At 34.2% G+C, this 17,802-nt stretch overlaps 3 non-coding genes and 1 pseudogene across 4 annotated transcripts; all 4 read left to right on the top strand.

Annotated features, from left to right (window-relative positions):
- Positions 1-2,886: 2,886 nt before the first annotated feature.
- On the top strand, positions 2,887-8,784 carry LOC148210619 (T-complex protein 1 subunit eta-like; annotated as a pseudogene). The gene is made up of 14 exons (XR_015791257.1): positions 2,887-3,039; positions 3,143-3,401; positions 4,824-4,949; positions 5,031-5,232; positions 5,413-5,581; positions 5,666-5,799; positions 6,011-6,114; positions 6,247-6,365; positions 6,463-6,561; positions 6,650-6,739; positions 7,692-7,779; positions 8,003-8,091; positions 8,190-8,264; positions 8,358-8,784. The product of XR_015791257.1 is annotated as a T-complex protein 1 subunit eta-like (transcript).
- A 2,561-nt stretch (positions 8,785-11,345) lies between these two features.
- Positions 11,346-11,647, top strand: LOC148210618 (signal recognition particle RNA). Its single transcript, XR_015792082.1, has one exon.
- A 3,331-nt stretch (positions 11,648-14,978) lies between these two features.
- LOC148210617 (signal recognition particle RNA) lies at positions 14,979-15,280 on the top strand. Its single transcript, XR_015792084.1, has one exon.
- A 1,710-nt stretch (positions 15,281-16,990) lies between these two features.
- LOC148210616 (signal recognition particle RNA) lies at positions 16,991-17,298 on the top strand. Its single transcript, XR_015792083.1, has one exon.
- The last annotated feature ends 504 nt before the right edge of the window (positions 17,299-17,802 follow it).

Genomic DNA, 17,802 nt, shown 5'->3' with positions numbered 1-17,802 from the left:
CAAGCTCGACATTCTCGATTTTCTCCCTCTGTTTCTAGACCGCCATGGAAGTGGAAGTGGAAGGGGAGTGGGAGAAGAACTGAGAAGGCGGAAAGTTTGTTTGTTTGTTTTGTGGGGTCTTTTTGCAGGATTTCTTGAGTTTTTGGGGTTATCGAGGAAATTATTTTTAATTATTATGTTTTCTCTATTTGCGCCTTTTTTTTTACGGACTTCATTGGCGCACCAATAGGCAATATCCGCTCCGCCTTGGCTCCACTTGCAAACCTAAACCATGAGCCGGTTTCTTTCTCCGCGGTTGGTCGGGTTCGTAAATTTATAAAAAATTTGGGTCATTTTTTGCTATTCTCTTAATTTGCTTTTAGTTTTCCACAAATGTTTTGAGCAATCGAAAACTCAAGTCGACCGACCAAAATCGACTGAACAGAGGTTGTGCGGTCGGTTTTAATGAGATATCAATTGGTGTTGGTTTTGATTTTTAGAATCGATTACTCGATCGTCGATTCACGACTCTATAAAAATCGATCAATTTTGACATTAAAAGATTTTTTTTATTTGATATATAACTTGCACGCATGTCTAGGACATATTCTTCCTTCTCGCCGCATCCTACCAGTGTTCAAAATCAATATCGATGAAAATGTCGAGGTCCCGATTTTACGGACGTGTCGATGTCGATAGATATTTTGGGAAAAATAATGTAAATTGTGGAAATTGATGGAAATTTTTGAATTAGCAAATAAAACTTGAATGATAGTTTAATTAGCCTATAATTGATCACATTTAACCATTAAATGTAAGAATATGACCATTTTACTTCTGAAAATGTCGATGTCGATGGAAATATCGAAAAAAGATTTTAACTTTAATTATAAACTTTTGACTACTTCTTTATGGTTTTTCATAGTATGATTCATTTGGAAATGAGATAATTAATGACTTGGTTTCCAAACACATTTCAAATTCTAATTAACTCGTACTTGTTTACGTTTTACCTACTTCTCTTTTCAAATTATACATTTTTCAAACACATTTTCAAATCAATCATCAATCCAACTTTCCAATCAATTTATACAATTTTCAAACACCCCAACCTCGTGAATGTATCATTCATCCAATTATATCTACTAATGGGATTCATATGTGCTTCATATTCTACTACTCATTTAAGCAACTACCTTCAAAACTTTAGGATGACCGAGAGAACTATTGTAATTTATATCAAAGTTATCAGATAATGCATTAGATCATCTGAGATCATCTTTTTGATATTAATTAAGTTACATATTCTACTTCTTGTTTCACCACTATTTGTATATAATAATATTTTATTTTTTAAAAATTCTAAGATTATTTCAATCTTTATATATGTCAATGTTCACATATATTGTTCAATTGTGTAAGTAATGACTAGATTTGATTAGAAATATTAACAAAGCAAATTCCAATCTTATTAGTTATATTTTATACAGTATTATAATCATCGAGGTTGTGAGAAATTATAGACTCTAGTGACATAGTAAGAAGAGGATGAAAATAAAATAACCTTAAAAGAAGAAGAGGAACAAAAAAAGACATGTCGACATTTCGACATGTCGATGACATGGGGGAAAATCAACTTTTTCCCCTATATCGACGACGTCGACATACTCGACACGTCGACATATCTAACGACATATCGACATGTCTCTCGACATTGAATCCTGATCCTACCTCAGGCATTCAGGGAGGGGGAAAGAAACCCTCTAATCACTGTTCTTCTTCCTTTCTATGTCTCACTTCATGCTTAGTATCTTTTATATTAAGCTTTAGTCGACATTTTATGTGTTTATTAAAATTTTTTTAAAAATTCCTATATGTAGGCAGTTTCTCAACGTTAATATCTATATTAACAGGTCTATAAATTTTCAATTCAAGGTCTAAATTTATTAGAAAATATTGAAAGTTCAATAAATTATCATATCTATCTTAGAGTGTTGAGACATTTTAGACACAATATTGGAAATATAGAGACATATCAAGCACTTCTTAAAATTTAAGGATCTTGAAATTCACATATCAATTTTATATTAATATTGGTATAAATTTGTTTAAAAAAATGAAAATTTAAAATGATACTATAAATGGGTAGGTTTGAAATTTACATTTTCACATAATCACTAAGGTTAGTTATAATCATACTCTTGTATTTTCAATTTATCAATCACCTTCTAAAGTTTTGAAATTATTGCATTTAAAAAAATGATGATGTGACAGTTAACATGTAGCAGCTGGACTAGTAAATTTAATTAGTGCATGTATATACATAATTTCTTTAAGGTCGAAATTCAAATCCTCACTCGCACATCTATTACCAAATCGTCGTGCTTTTGTGCTATCCACTACCCAATGACAAGCTAACTACCATTCCTGGTGCATGGTGGTGGCACTACTACCTTCCCGTCTATCCTTTATACAGACTATCGTATGCAGGCTGCGACATGTCTTTTGTACTACGTAATAGACATGTAGCCATTGTCCTCTCATACTCGTACGTTCCACGTCGTTCGTAGTCTCCTTTCCCATTGCCACCCCTAAAACCTTATTTGCCCGTTAAACTACTCAGGCTCTCCATGGTTTAGTAAAAAGGAGGGAGATAGTTCCTCCCTTGGCTTTGTTCAAGTCTCGTCTCACCACCATCTTTTTTTGAAAAAAATTTGCGAATGGAATGAGGGATCTGTAATATGCTTGCTCGAATTTCTCTCCCAACAAATAATAACTCTAAAATATATATTTATATTTTTTAGGGCATATTTAACCCATTCAAAAAATATAAACTACAATAGACACGTCATTAATTGTAATATTATATATATATATTTATTATAATTAAAGAAAAAAGAAAAAATAATTCTCATTTCTTTGGAAGTTAGAAAGCTTACGCTCAAGAACTTCTTCTCCGACTCCCCACAAAACCCTAGACCGAACCCAAACACTTTGCAGCATCTTCTCCACTACCCTTCTCCTCCAACCTCCGCATCTCCAACAATGGCAGCCATGCTGGTAAGCGCTCCCACTCTCGCCTTCCGCCTCTCTATTCTCATGCCTTATTGTGGTACTTTTCATTCTCACTGTATCTGACGGCGTGCGGGTTGGAAATGTACAGCAACCTCAGATCATACTGCTGAAAGAGGGACCGATACTTCCCAAGGCAAGGCGCAGTTGTGAGCAACATCAATGCCTGCACTGCTGTGGCCGATGTGGTGCGTACCACCTTGGGACCTAGAGGCATGGACAAGCTCATCCACGATGACAAGGGGAATGTTACCATTTCCAACGATGGCGCTACCATTATGAAGCTCCTCGACATTGTTCATCCTGCTGCCAAGATCCTCGTGGACATCGCCAAGTCGCAGGACTCGGAGGTATTTTCCCGGTCTGTTTATCTCTCTTTCTCGTTAATTGAGTCTGCGGCTGGAACTATTGTGGTCGATTCCTGTCTTTCGTGTTTTTGGCTGTTTTATCATAGAGATATTGATCGAATAGTTAGCTGTGATTTTGGATTTATGCTATTGCAGTTATTATTATTTTTCGGCACTCGCATTACTAAATTTGAATTGATTCCTGACAAATCAAGTTAAAGCCTACGATATGTTGTTTTCAGACTCGTGTAATTTGCGGCACTACTTCAGACCATGATATAAAGTGCTGAAATTGAGTGTGTATGAGTTTTTATTATAACAATATTATATTATGGAAGGGTGGAGGTGATTTAACATGCCTAGAATCTTCAATAAGGGTTTTGGAAATGAGAAGATGCTAGATTTTAAACTTTTGTTTTTGATTGCTCAAAAGACTCTCAAAAGTTTAGGAGCTACTTATGGAGTCACTTCGTGACAGTTGTTCAGATCTATAGGGTACGTAATAGAGATTGTTGTTCTATATGAGGAGGAGGTTATCTTGAATTCCTCTTTTCGAGATAAGGGCACTATCCTCCAACAGACTTGTTTCTCTGCTATGTTGTGAAGTATTTGGCTTGAAATGACAAAATTTTTAGAGGGGTTGAGAGATCCTGGGAAGAGAGGTAGGAAGGTTTACCCTTCTTTGTGGGCTTTGGTAACTGAATTATTAGTTAGGTGTTATTCTTTTGGGTTGGAGTCCGTTTATGCATAGGTAGTTCTGAGACTCCTTTTCGAGGGGTGGTTTTTTTTTGTGTGCTTTGTATTTTCCTTCATGCTTCTCATTTAAACCTTGATTTTTTCATTAAAAAAATCTGTTGCTTCCATATTGCAGCAAGCAAGTAGAGCATGCTTTGGTAGTTTACCGAGTATTTTAATTTTTTTTGAAAATAATTTTCTTGGTCTGTCTGATCTCCGATGTGAAATCAAGATTTTCTGTAAAGATTAATTAGTTCTTTGCGGTGTTCCTGTTCAAGGAATGGAGGCGTCAGTTTCTGTATGTTTGTTTATTTTTATGTACCTTGAGTGGCATATTGGAGGTTAATAAGCTTAAGTAAATATTTTGATTCCTTACTATCAGAATAGATGAAGCAATTCTTGAATAAATAGGGATTAGTGATGCATTTGGAACATTAAAGAGGTGTTTGGTAAATTTCCTTTTAAGTTTCACTATTTTTAATTATTGTTTACCCCAAATGTATGGCTTGGCTTGATGGACAATAGGGAATTAGGGTTTTATGAAAATTTTTTAAATCAGATTTTATTCAGTCAAGTTTTTCTAGTTGTTGCAATGGCCCTTCAAAAGAAAAGAAAATAAAAAAAAACTTTATGTATAATGACATGACACTGAGGGGAATGTTCACGTAACTGTTTATTTTCGTGTCCCAGGTTGGTGATGGAACAACAACAGTTGTTCTCCTTGCTGCTGAGTTTTTGAAGGAGGCCAAGCCTTTTATAGAGGACGGAGTCCACTCTCAAAATTTAATACGGAGCTATCGGACTGCAAGCCATTTGGTCTGTGATTTTAATTTTCATTACTGTTACATTTATGGGTTGAATGGTCATGCTAACTTCCTGACCGGGTTTCTTTATTAGGCAATTGAGAAAGTAAAAGAGCTGGCAATCAGTATTGAGGGGAAGAGCTTAGAAGAAAAGAAAAGCTTGTTGGCTAAATGTGCTGCTACAACACTTTCGTCTAAGCTCATTGTGGAGAAAAGGATTTCTTTGCATCAATGGTTGTTGATTCTGTATTGCAATTGGCGATGAAGATAGGCTAAATATGATTGGTATAAAGAAGGTACGTACATATTATGTAATTCGTTTGCAATCCTTTTTATCTCACTACATGGACATATATGACATGTATTGATTACAATAATAATGTCATTTATTTGACTTCACCTTGAGACAATTTTAACGAATGGTTGGTATATTTACTAAATGGTGTTGTGCCATTGGAACTTTGAACGTGTGTCAGGTTCCTGGTGGGACTATGCGGGACTCCTTCCTGGTAAATGGTGTTGCTTTCAAGAAGACATTTTCTTATGCAGGTTTGAACAACAGCCCAAGAAGTTTTTAAATCCGAAGATACTCTTACTAAATATTGAATTGGAATTGAAATCAGAGAAAGAAAATGCAGAGATACGGTAGGATTCAGTTTGTTGAACTACTTCTTCATTCTTCCTTATATGACTATGCACTAAACTTCTGGAACAAAATGTTTTTTGTAGGCTCTCTGATCCATCACAATATCAGTCCATTGTTGATGCAGAATGGAATATTATTTTGACAAGTTAGACAAATGTGTAGAGAGTGGAGCTAAGGTTGTTCTTTCACGTTTGGCTATTGGTGATCTTGCCACACAGTAGTTATTTTTGTTTTTCTCGCAATGATTGCATCCCCAGTATACTTGGCAGTTAGAAAAGCCTTTATATCAAATTAGATTCTAGACGTGTATGTCATGAAGGAAAAATCTCTACTGAAAATTAACAAGTATTATTATCAGCATTTATTTAGTCAATTTTCTCTGTATCCACATCAATGGTTTGCTTTTGAACAGTATTTTGCAGACCGAGATATTTTCTGTGTGCTGGCCGCGTGGCTGAGGAGGATCTACAGAGGGTCGCTGCTGCCACCGGTGGGAACTGTACAGACATCTGTTAACAACGTTATCGATGAGGTGGGCTTGTTCTCTGTTATTAGTAATTTATCTAATTGTATAGAACCTTATGTGCTTTGTATTCTGTTTTTCATAATGGCCAAATAATCATCACAAGAATGTGATATCATTTATCTTTTGTTGGCTTTACAGGTTCTTGGGACATGCGAGGTCTTTGAGGAAAAGCAAGTTGGTAACGAAAGGTATATATATTCAGTGGCTGTCCATCAGGTAGAACAGCCACTATAGTCCTTCGGGGTGGTGCTGATCAGGTATGACTTTAGTTCCATGTTTTTGTCAATTTAACATGTTACAATGTAGTTTATTGAGCAATTGTTCTGATTTTGGTACACTGCTTTTATCATTTAGTTTATTGAAGAAGCAGAACGTAGCTTGCATGATGCAATCATGATTGTAAGGAGAGCACTGAAGAATTCTACTGTTGTTGCTGGTGGTGGAGCAATAGATGTATGTTTACTATTATCAGTTAGAGATCAATTAAATCATTCAAACTCCCTCTCTTTCCCTCTCATTCACTCAATCACTTTGGTGGCAGATGGAGATCAGTCGATATTTGAGGCAGCATGCACGCACAATAGCTGGGAAGTCTCAGCTTTTTATCAACTCATATGCCAAAGCTCTTGAGGTAGAATAGTGGCCTCCCACTTATTTTTTTTGTTGAGATATGTTCTGTACCAAAACTCCTCGATGGTCTATAAACTTTTACATACTATGAAGCTGACTTGAAGCTGACATTAATATATTCTCTTGCTATTGTAACAAGAAGATTAAAAAATTAGTTTTCATGCTTTGGTAATAAGTTTTTATGTGAAGGATTGGCATCTCCTCACTATTTATAAGTTCTAAGAGGTTATGAACTGCCAAAATTCAAAGTCAATACTTATTAATGGCTACTATAGTGGAAACCTAATATCTCCTCCCTAGTATTGCAAACTGTATTACCCAAAGTAGTAGTCCGGTTTGCAAGGACTTGGAGTCTCTTGGTCATACCGGCTTATAGGTCTCAAGTCCGAACCTCGGTTGAACTTAATACCAAAATTCTTGATGTCTCCTAAATTTGGGTCTTGGGATGGAAGCCTCCCTAGGTATAGGGGAGCAAAGCTGTATAGAAAAATAATAGAATTAGATAACTTATTTGCTTGCTTTTTTACTCATGGAGATTTTACTCAAATTTTGTCACTTTTGGGTTCGGTATCTCAACATGTAGAAGATGGTATCCTATAAAATCTTTGTAATAATGACTATGTTGGACTTAGGAAAGTAATGAAAGTTGTATCCTATAGTTGAAAGATTAGGGAAGTTAGGGCTATGTGTTCTGTCATATTGGTTATATTTGTACTGACTGAAGCAATTGTCCGGTAAAATCATCGAGTGTTATTTTTGACATTCTTGTACCCAAGGCTGTTGTCAATGATGTAGCCATTCACTACTTCTATACTTACGAACCATTAGATTATCCCTGCTGGATGATACCTGGACTATGTTCCCTTTCTTAATGCTACTGTAGTAGAAACTTGGTCTATTCATGGTTTTAGGAGGCATGCCTTACAAGGGTGTCTCACACTGTGGTGCTGCAGGTTATTCCACGACAACTATGTGACAATGCGGGATTCGATGCTACTGATGTGCTCAACAAATTGCGACAGAAGCATGCACATCCTTCAGGTATAATTTTTCATCCCAAAATTCATTGTTCTCGATTTACCTTCTGCTCATTCTGTAAATGGTCTAATTTAATTAAATGACGTGATATGGCGATCCATTCCCACTCCTTTCTATTTATTTTCCCTTGGTTACAATAACAAAGATGGTTTGTCTGTCCTTGGATTCACTATTCAACATCAGTTTTCAAATGATTGTATGGCAACATGTTGACGTTATCAAATAGGTGAGGGTGCACCGTTTGGAGTGGACATCAGCACCGGTGGAGTTGCCGATTCATTTGCGAACTTCGTATGGGAGCCTGCTGTCGTGAAGGTATCAATTGCTTCAACTCGTAGAAACAATTAATAACTGTAGAGGCACATTGAGTATGATATTTGTACTGTCAGTCACATAAAATCCTTTGTTCGCAGATAAATGCTATTAATGCTGCTACAGAGGCAGCTTGTCTCATACTAAGTGTCGACGAAACTGTGAAGAATCCTAAGGTTATTTGATTGAGTTAACTATGTTTTTCGATTGCTTTACTGCTCAGTTATGTGTCGTCATTGACGTTTCTTCCCTCTCCACCTTAATTGCAGTCGGAGAGTGCACAGGGTGAAGCTGCTGCTGGTGCCATGGGTGGAAGGCGTGGTGGGGCTGCATTCCGTGGTCGTGGACGGGGGATGAGGAGACGATAAGCTATATTTATCTCGTTCACGAGAAGCACTGTTTGGTCAGTTCAATTTATAAATTTTTGCCTGCGTGTGCTTTTCAAATTGTACCAGTCAAAATTTAATCTTATTTAGCCATAGACAAAACCTTGAGTTACATCCATTGGGAATATGGTCATATAGAACTTTCGGATGAAGAGTGATTTTGATGATGCATCTGATTGCTGTTTTGTTTTCCTTTTCGTGGACCCAACATTCATTTTGTAGTTTTGAATTATTTGTAGAGAAACGAATTTCCTTGCATTTATTTTTTTTCCTGTCTGGAATTAATAGTTATATTTGTTTTGGGGTTGAACTATTGGACCACCTAATTTGGCTCTTTTTTTTCCCTTAATATATATGCGTAAGTGTCCAGGTAAGTTTAACTAAACTCACCATGAATGAATCCATTGCAATACATCAAAAAACGAATGAAAATAGAGCCATCAATCATTATGATTTGCTTGTTCCGTAAAATATCTTATCATTCTTCATAGTTTAGCTTTATTAATCTAAACTAGCTTGATGGGAAAACAATCTTTTCATCAAATATGGACAAGTCAAATGGAGTTGAAAAAATCTTATGAGATCTACTCACTTGTATACCTGGTGGTTATTGGGGCGTTAAGATTTAAACTATGACGGTCAACTACCTAGAATTTACTATTTTATAGGATTCTTTGGCGTCTAAATAATGTAGTCGGGTTGGACCCTCACTGGTATAAATGAAAAAAATACAAAATACAAAGTGAAGCATGAGGGCCAAAATATGAAAGAGAACTAAAATAGTGCTTCAACCTGTATTTTTTTTTTTTTTTGTATTTTGATTATGTAAAGGCGATCTTAGAATATATATATCTATATAGATATACATGTTTTGGTCTATTTTTTTTCTTTGGTTCATTTTAATTTATGTACTTTCCAAACGTCTATTTTGATTTGAATACTTTAATTTTTGCTCATTTTATTCCACGTTATGAAATTTTTATTTTGGTTCGCTGTATTTTTTTTTAAAATAACTGTTTTGAGATATTTATTTTAGTTTTTATTTCATTTATTTCGATCATATGTTTAGAACGACACTTCATTCACCTAACTTTTAAAAAATGTATCCATAAATTTCTATTAAAAAGTTTTCTTTGTGTAAATATTTCGTGTTAAAATTTTACAAATAGAGAATAAATCGATCACTTTTTTAGAGTACAGAAGTTTTGAGATTACAAGAACTAAAACGAATAAAAGTTGAAATTACAAAGATTACAATGAACTCAGCCAAGAAAGACAAGCACAGAGACCAAACAAATAATATTGTACCTCATTTTTTGTCCTAAATCGAAAGTTATTGCTATAAACTTCTTTATGAACTGAAGCGGGAGACCGTGATATCGCCGAGCTTGGTAAGGTAGGATTGTGACACAAATGGGGGTACTACAGTGGTTGAAGGATTGGTTCTTTCCATTGAGCTGGGCCTTCGGAAGATATCTACTGACTACTGGTGGCCCATTTCACAAGATTGGAGTTGGGCCTTGCATCTTGGCGAAAGCACAAGTTGCTCTACCATTGGATGGGAGGCAACCGTGCGAGGATAGTTTCACATAGCAGCGTCACCTCCAACTTTCGTCACTGAAAGGATAACGGGTCGGTTTTCCTAAGCAAACACAACCATCTAGATGTTTATCCCATGGTCAGATTTCCATGAAACAAACCGCCTCTTAGAGTAGTATTTGAAATCGTAGAGCATTTCCGAAACACTCTAATCTGCCAAAAATCTCTCGAGCATTTGTTCAAACCTCTATCCGACCGAAGAGTAGTTTCATGGGTCCCTTTCTCATTATAAATGGTTATTTTTTTCAAGAGTAGCTACATTTTTGGTCATGGTGAAGAGAGTCTGCTTAGTGAAGGTTATTAAGTGAGGGTTTTGTTTAATTTTTTCAACAGTAAAAGGCAAAGAAAGAAAAATGGGGTTATGAATGATATTTTAACGTGTTAGAAAGAGATAAATTACCAAAAAAATATATATGTATGGCTGCCTTCATTGACCGGTCATAGCAAATTGAGTGATAAATAGAAAATATGACAACTACAATAATATTTGGTGATATGGATGATGACGAATCTTTATTTGTTGCACCTTTCTCAATCTGTCTCCTTTCATCAAATTTTTATTAGCTGAACACAACAATTTGTATAATATATAGAGCTTTACAACACACCACATTGTTGAGACAAAACAAGGCCGCCTCAATTACTTTTTAGTCAAGGACACAAGGATTCAATTTACACAATTAAGTTTAGGACATGACTCTATCTAGTATCGTATATTATAATGAATAATAAATATTTCCATATATATCTACACGATTGTATATACATGTTATTGCCTATTTTAAATCTTAGCTTGCATAAATATTTGTTTGTAAACTTTGCCTTAAAAACTTCATTCAAATAGATATATTGCCCTTAGTTTATCATTTCAATTTTTTCCACATGTCAATTGTCAATATGAAACTATATTCGTTCTTGCAATACTTTTATATCACATATATTATCAAGCAAACTAGTACTCAATTTTAAAATTTGGATAATAACGTAGGTTATGTTCATATGTCATCTTCGTTCAATTTCTTCAAATTTATCTCTCAACGCTTGTGTTAAAACCATTTTCTAAGTGTTAAGATTATCTCCAATATTCATTATATTGTTATATGAAATTAAAGCTCGGGTTTTTTTTCGATTTTCAGTTTCCAAATTTTGATAAAAAAGTTCTAAACAAAAAGTAATGGGATGAGGAGGCTTCCTAGTTCATTCTTTGTCCCATATTGAAAGAGTTTAAAGATACAACCTTCTTTATGTAATGAAGCAGAAGATATCACGATCGCCGGGCTTGGTAACACAGGCTTGTAACCCAAGTGGGGGCAACAACGTGGTTGAAGGTTGCGCTGATCCATTGGGCCAGGCTTTGAAGATTTCTTCTGGCCCGCCCATTTCAAGATTGGAGCTGGGCTTTGAATCTTGGGTGAAGGCCCATGGTGCTCTGCCCCTAGATCGGAAGAGACCGCATGAGGCTGGCTTCACAGAGCAGTGTTACCTCCAATTCTAGTCAGTGAAAGGATAACGGGCCGGTACTTCGTAAGCCCAATTGGGCCCAATGGGAAGCTCTAAACTCGACAACCACCTTTTTTTTTCTTCAAACTACATTTTGGTTAAAAAAAAAAAAAATTCATCTAGGTTATGCAATGACCGTCTGGTAACATAATTATATTATAAATGTATAACTGATTTCGAATATAATTATGATACGGTCTAATATTACAGTATTCATCATCATCATCCTCAGAATGCCCTTCGTGCCTAACCTTTTAGGTTAGTTCAAGGGCATTGATAGGGAAATGCACGCACTTGTAGTCGTTTCAGATGCGATCAAAAAGCCTTTTTTTTTTTCAAGCGTAGAGACTACATATGAGGAAGATGCGAATAGAGATGCGGAGTTCCTGTTGAAGTGTGAGGTGCAGGAGCAGTGAACGACTCTTGCAGAAGAGGAAGAAATGCGGTAAAGAGGAGTTCCGGGCGTAGGAGTTCATTCCACTATAATAGGAGAAGCAGGTGCAAAAGTAGTAGCAGTAGCACGCGCTCCCCTAGTAGCAGGAAAGGAGAATCGAATTAGTGCGCTACCTTCTCCCCAAGGCCTCCTCGGTCTTCTTGGACTTGGTTTATGTCTGATTCCACCCGAACTGCTAATGTAGGGTTTTTTGGGGTAATGATCATCTACTACTCTCACCGATTCACGACACTAAAACAATCTATTTCCACAACTTTGTTTAGTTACATGAATTAATTCTAGTTTAAAATATGCCACAACGATTTTCTATTATGCTAAAAAAGGTTAAAAGAAAAAAAAAAAAAGACCTGGATCCATTCCCACTCTAAATCCAATCATCTTTTTGTTAAGGATTTGTTAGTATAGGAACTGATTTTGAAACATAGGAACCAATCAAATGTATAGCTTCAAATTTAGGGAGGAAAAAAAATGTAATTTTCCTAAAATTAAACATATGTTTTTTTAGTCTTTAATTTCAATTTAGATTTTTTTAAATTTAGTCTTTATTAATTAACAAATTCAATTTAGTCTCTTATATTTTAACACTTTTCCATGGTACTATTTATTTATTTATTATTATTATCATTATTATTATTTATTTATTTTTTATAAAAACTTAAAAAACATAGATGAGGGAGGAAAGAAAAAATATCTGCCAGGGAAATCAATTATTATCCCTATTACTTGCATACATAAAGTATTAGCCATCTTCAGCTACCTCCCACCTCTGTACCAAAGAAAAAAATTAATGGTGTTTTTAATGTTTGTGTTGAAGCTTATTTTCTTTGCTGTTCTTCTCATTGCCTCTAATGTTTCTGCACCAAACAACACTCCTTTTTGCACCACAAACCGCGCACTTGTGAGTCCCCTCATTTCGATGACTAACTTCACTTTACTTCGAGAGTTTAGAAAGTTTGAGTTTATTGAAGCTGTAATTTCTATAATTTATGTAGCTTATATTTTGGTTTATGAGTTTGTTCTTTTTTTTTATTTTTATATTTTATTTTTTTTTGTAAAAAATAGTGTAGAGTATAGTTAGGTGAAATTTAGAAACCTAAGTTGTTTCTATAATTTGTGTTTTGTGGGGATAGTTAACACCTTCGTTGCTGGAATATAAAAAATGTAACTCACATATTGACCATGAATAGATAAGAAAATGAACATAATCCATGAAAACAATATCGATAAAAAGTTTAAGAATCAAGAATATCAGATTTATATACCGCCACCCAAAAGTAAATTTGTTAATTAACAATGAGGTTTAAACTTATATATTTGGATTATTGGTATGGTTTCATCAGGTAAGGTAAGATGGGGTGTGGAGGTAGCAAAAGTAAAAGAAACCATTTGCTGATGAGATTTTCAAATTTTTGGATCACACTTTGTGTTTTTCCTTTAATTTGGTGTTGTTCACCTTGTTTTCTCTTTGATGCTCAAGCTATTTTCTTTTCTTTATCGAAACCGTGCTTGATCATAACGATCATAACAGGCCAGTATTGCCTGCCGATCAAAAATAGATGAGAAATAAAACTCCAATAACTGAAGAGATTACTTGTGTGTGACAGTTTACTTGAGACTAGAGATGCATTTGCTAGTTCATATATTGATTTCATGGTAATCAAATATATGAGACACTAGAGAAAGAAAAATAATATATAAAAATGAAAAATCCTAAAACTTATCTTAGAAGAGAGTACATTTATATATTCACATAGTCGGTAAAAATTTATATAAACATATTATCTTAAACTTAATATATATATATTTTTGCAAAGGAATTAAAATCAATATAACTTTGGATTGATTGCCAAAACGAACATAGCTCAGCGGTGATTGACATATATCTCCAATAAAGAGGTTGTGAGTTCTATCCCCACTCTCACATGTTGTATTTAAAAAAAAACGAACATATAGGATTATTATTTGGATACTTCACTTATTTTAAACAATGATCCGCAACAAAAATTACCCCATCTCTTTTATACGTTTCTAAAAATGTGATTAGATGATTAAAATTAATTGAATTGGTGTATCGCTTTTTCAAAAAAAAAAAAAATAATAATAATAGTAAATAAATAAATAATAATTTAAAGGTACAATATTACTGTTTAGTAATAAGTGGGAAGGTTTTTAACCTCTCTTTGTACATATATTTGGTATTTTATCAATTTTGGATAGATGTTTGATTAAGACATGAAAAATGTTTGAATTCTAGTTTTTAACTTCCTACATGCAATCAAGAATGAGGAATTGTTGGTCCATGAACTCTAAAGGGAGGATGTGTTTAATTTCTGTTTTGTTTTTTCCTTTTTATTTGTTAAAATACGTCTGAGTTGAAGGATAAATTTGACTCTCAACTTTTGAAAATAATTCTAAAAGGTCGGAGATTATAAAAAGTTGAAGATCAAACTGTAATTTTGAAACTTAGGATTCAACTATGAGCGTCCTTGAGTTCATTGACTTATCATAACATAAGTTGAGTGGTAAATAAAAAATATTCTCGGAACATAGGACTTTACTAGAATGATATTTGTATGATAGGTATGATGATTAGTCTTTATTTGTAATACTTTTATATCATATCTATATTCAAGCAAAGTAGTGCTCAATTGTGAAATTTGGACTAAAAAATAGGTTATGTTTATATATCATATTCGTCAAATTTCTTCAAATTTGTCTCAAAAGTTTTCGTTAAAACCATTTTCTAAACATTTAAGATTTATCTCCAATATTCATTATATTGTTATACGAAAATTAAAGCTCAGGTTTTTTTCAATTTTCACTTTCCAAATTTTAAACAAAAAGTAATGGGGATGAGGAAGTTTCCAAGTTCCAACCTCATAATTTGTCCCATATCGAAAGAAATAGAAGATACAGCCTTCTCTATGTAATGAACTGGAAACTGCTCAATCGCCGAGCTTGGTAGCACGGGCTTGTAACCCAAGTGGGGGCATTATTGTGGTTGGAGATTGGGCTGACCCTTGTACCGGGCTTCTGAAGATTTCATCTGGCCCGCCCATTTCAAGATTAGAGCTGGGCCTTGAATCCTTGGTGAAGTCCCATGGTTCTCTGTCCCTAGGTAGGAGGATACCGCACGAGGCTGGCTTCACAGAGCAGTGTTACCTCCAACTCTGGTCAGTAATAGGATAACGGGCCGGTTCTTCAAAAGCCGAATTGGGCCCAATAGGAAGTTCCAAACTCGACAACCACTCTTTTTCTTTTTTTTTTTTTTTAACCAAAACTTTCCAGGTAAAACTCTCGAGCATTTCTTCAGAACTCTATCCGATCAGAGAGTAGTTCCATGGGTCCCTTTCTCATTATAAATGGTTATTTTTTTAAAAGAGTAGTTACATTTTTTGTCATGGTGAAGAGAGTCGGCTCAGTGAAGGCTATTAGAGTGAGGGTTTTGTTTAACTGTTTTTAGGTTAAAAAACATATTTGATTTAGTTCCCAAATTTTTAGTTGTAACGATTTAGTCATTACTTTCATATGGTAACAATTAAGTTCCTGAACTTTAATATGAAACAATTTATTCCCTATAATTCAAAATTTATAATAATTTAGTTCTTATCATGAAAATTCTCATCAAAATTAAGCATCAATTTTTATCATATAGCGATTTAATTTTTGTAATTTATAAATAAATTTGATCATTATAGGTTTATCGATCTACATATATAAAAAATTTAACAAACTTTAAACTTCAAAGACTAAGTTGTTACATTTTAAATTTCAGGGACTAAATTGTTACCAATTTGAAAGTTATGAGACTAATCGTTACTCCAACTAAAGTATAGGGACCAAGAGTGTTATTTAATCTTGTTTTTAACCGTAAAGACAAAGAAAAAAATATTAGGTTATGAATGATATTTTGACGTGTTAGAAAGTGAGAAATTACCAAAAGAAAATATATATCTGTGGCCGAGTTCATTGACGGATCATGATACAAGTTGATGGAAAATAGAAAACATTGATGGAACATAGGATTTTGGGTGTGTTTGGGGGTGACGGTAGAATTATTAATTTCGAAAAAAAAATTAAGTATAATTGATTTTTCAAAAATACCTTATAAATCAATTTAAAGTGATTTAAAGTTTTTTTTTTTAAATCAATTTTTTAACTCGCCAGACATGATCTGAAAGGAAAGTGATTCTGACAATGGCAAAAGCGATGTTGGCATCACTCTCAAACACACTCTTTCTCTGCTTCTAATTGATGTGGAAGTATGTTTGAAACCTCCAACAATCTTTTCTTCAACAAAAAACTATCGAGCCTTTCCTTCAAATAGTCATCCATCCGTGTATTAGACATATCAGGAGAGCTTGTTCTTATCATAGATCAACTCCTCTCTTATTTTAATGGTTTTTTTTAGTCTTGATACAACTCAACGATGGTATATACATGACATTGCCCATTTTTTTTATCTTAACTTGCATTAATATTTGTTGCTACACTTTGCTTTAAAGACTTCATTCAAATAGATATATTGCCTTTAGTTTATCGTCTCAAATTTTTACACATGTCAAATTGTCAATATAAAACTATATTCATCGTCTCAAATTTTTACACATGTCAAATTGTCAATATAAAACTATATTCGTTTTTGTAATTCTTAATTTAGACTTAAAAGATGGGTTAGGTTGATATGTCAGATTAAATTTCTGTAAATTTGACTCGAAGGCTCTAGTCAAAACCATTTTCTAAACATTAAGATTATCTCCAATATTCATTATATTGTTTATAAAAATTAAAGCTCACTTTTTTTTTCTTTCAATTTTCACTTTCCAAATTTTGATAAAAAAAATTTAAAACAAAAAGTAATGGGGTTGAGGAGGCTTCAAGTTCAAACCTCATTCTTCTCCCATATCGAAAGAAATTAAAGATACAGCCTTCTTTATGTAATGAAGCAGAAGATATCTCAATCGCCGGGCTTGGTTACACAGGCTTGTTACCCAAGTGGGGGCAACAACGTGGTTGAAGGTTGGGCTGATCCATTTGGGCCGTGCTTCTTGATGAAGAGTTCTTCTGGCCCGCCCATTTCAAGATTGGAGCTGGGCTTTGAATCTTGGGTGAAGTCCCATGGTGCTCTGCCCCTAGATCGGAGGAGACCGCACGAGGCTGGCTTCACAGAGCAGTGTTACCTCCAATCCTAGTCGGTGAAAGGATAACGGGCCGGATCTTCGTAAGCCCAATTGGGCCCAATGGGAATCTCTAAACTCGACAACTACTTTTTTTTTGCCTTCGTTTCAAACTACAAGTCATTTTGGTTAAGAAAAAAAAAAAAAAAAAATAATCACACTTTCATCTTGGTTATGCAATGACGGTCTGGTAACACAAATACATTACAAATGTATGAGTGATTTAAAATATAATTATGATAGAGTCTCATTCTAATATTTCCGTGTCAAAGCGTACATAGCTCAATGATAATTGACATATACCATATTCATATGAAATTCTATTAGATAATGGTCATTCAATAATCTCACCGATCCACAACTTTAAAACAACTCATTTATACAACTTTGTTGAGTTATATGAATTAATTCTTGTCCAAAATACGTCAAAAAACGATGGATCTAAAATTCAATCATCTTTTTATTAGACTTAATAGATTTGTTGGCATAGGGACTGTATTTAAACTTATTTTTTTAAAATATTTAAGGGCAAAAATCACAATTTTGGACCGTTTGAATGTTTTTACAATTTAGTCTCTATTATTTAAACAAATTCAAT

The sequence above is a fragment of the Momordica charantia genome (genome assembly GCF_013281855.1).
Source record: "Momordica charantia cultivar OHB3-1 chromosome 6 unlocalized genomic scaffold, Mcharantia_2.0 BLBB01000006.1, whole genome shotgun sequence".
Classification (NCBI taxonomy): Eukaryota; Viridiplantae; Streptophyta; class Magnoliopsida; order Cucurbitales; family Cucurbitaceae; genus Momordica; species Momordica charantia.
The sequence above is the reverse complement of the archived record's forward strand: the minus strand, read 5'-3'. Positions and strand labels throughout refer to the sequence as shown.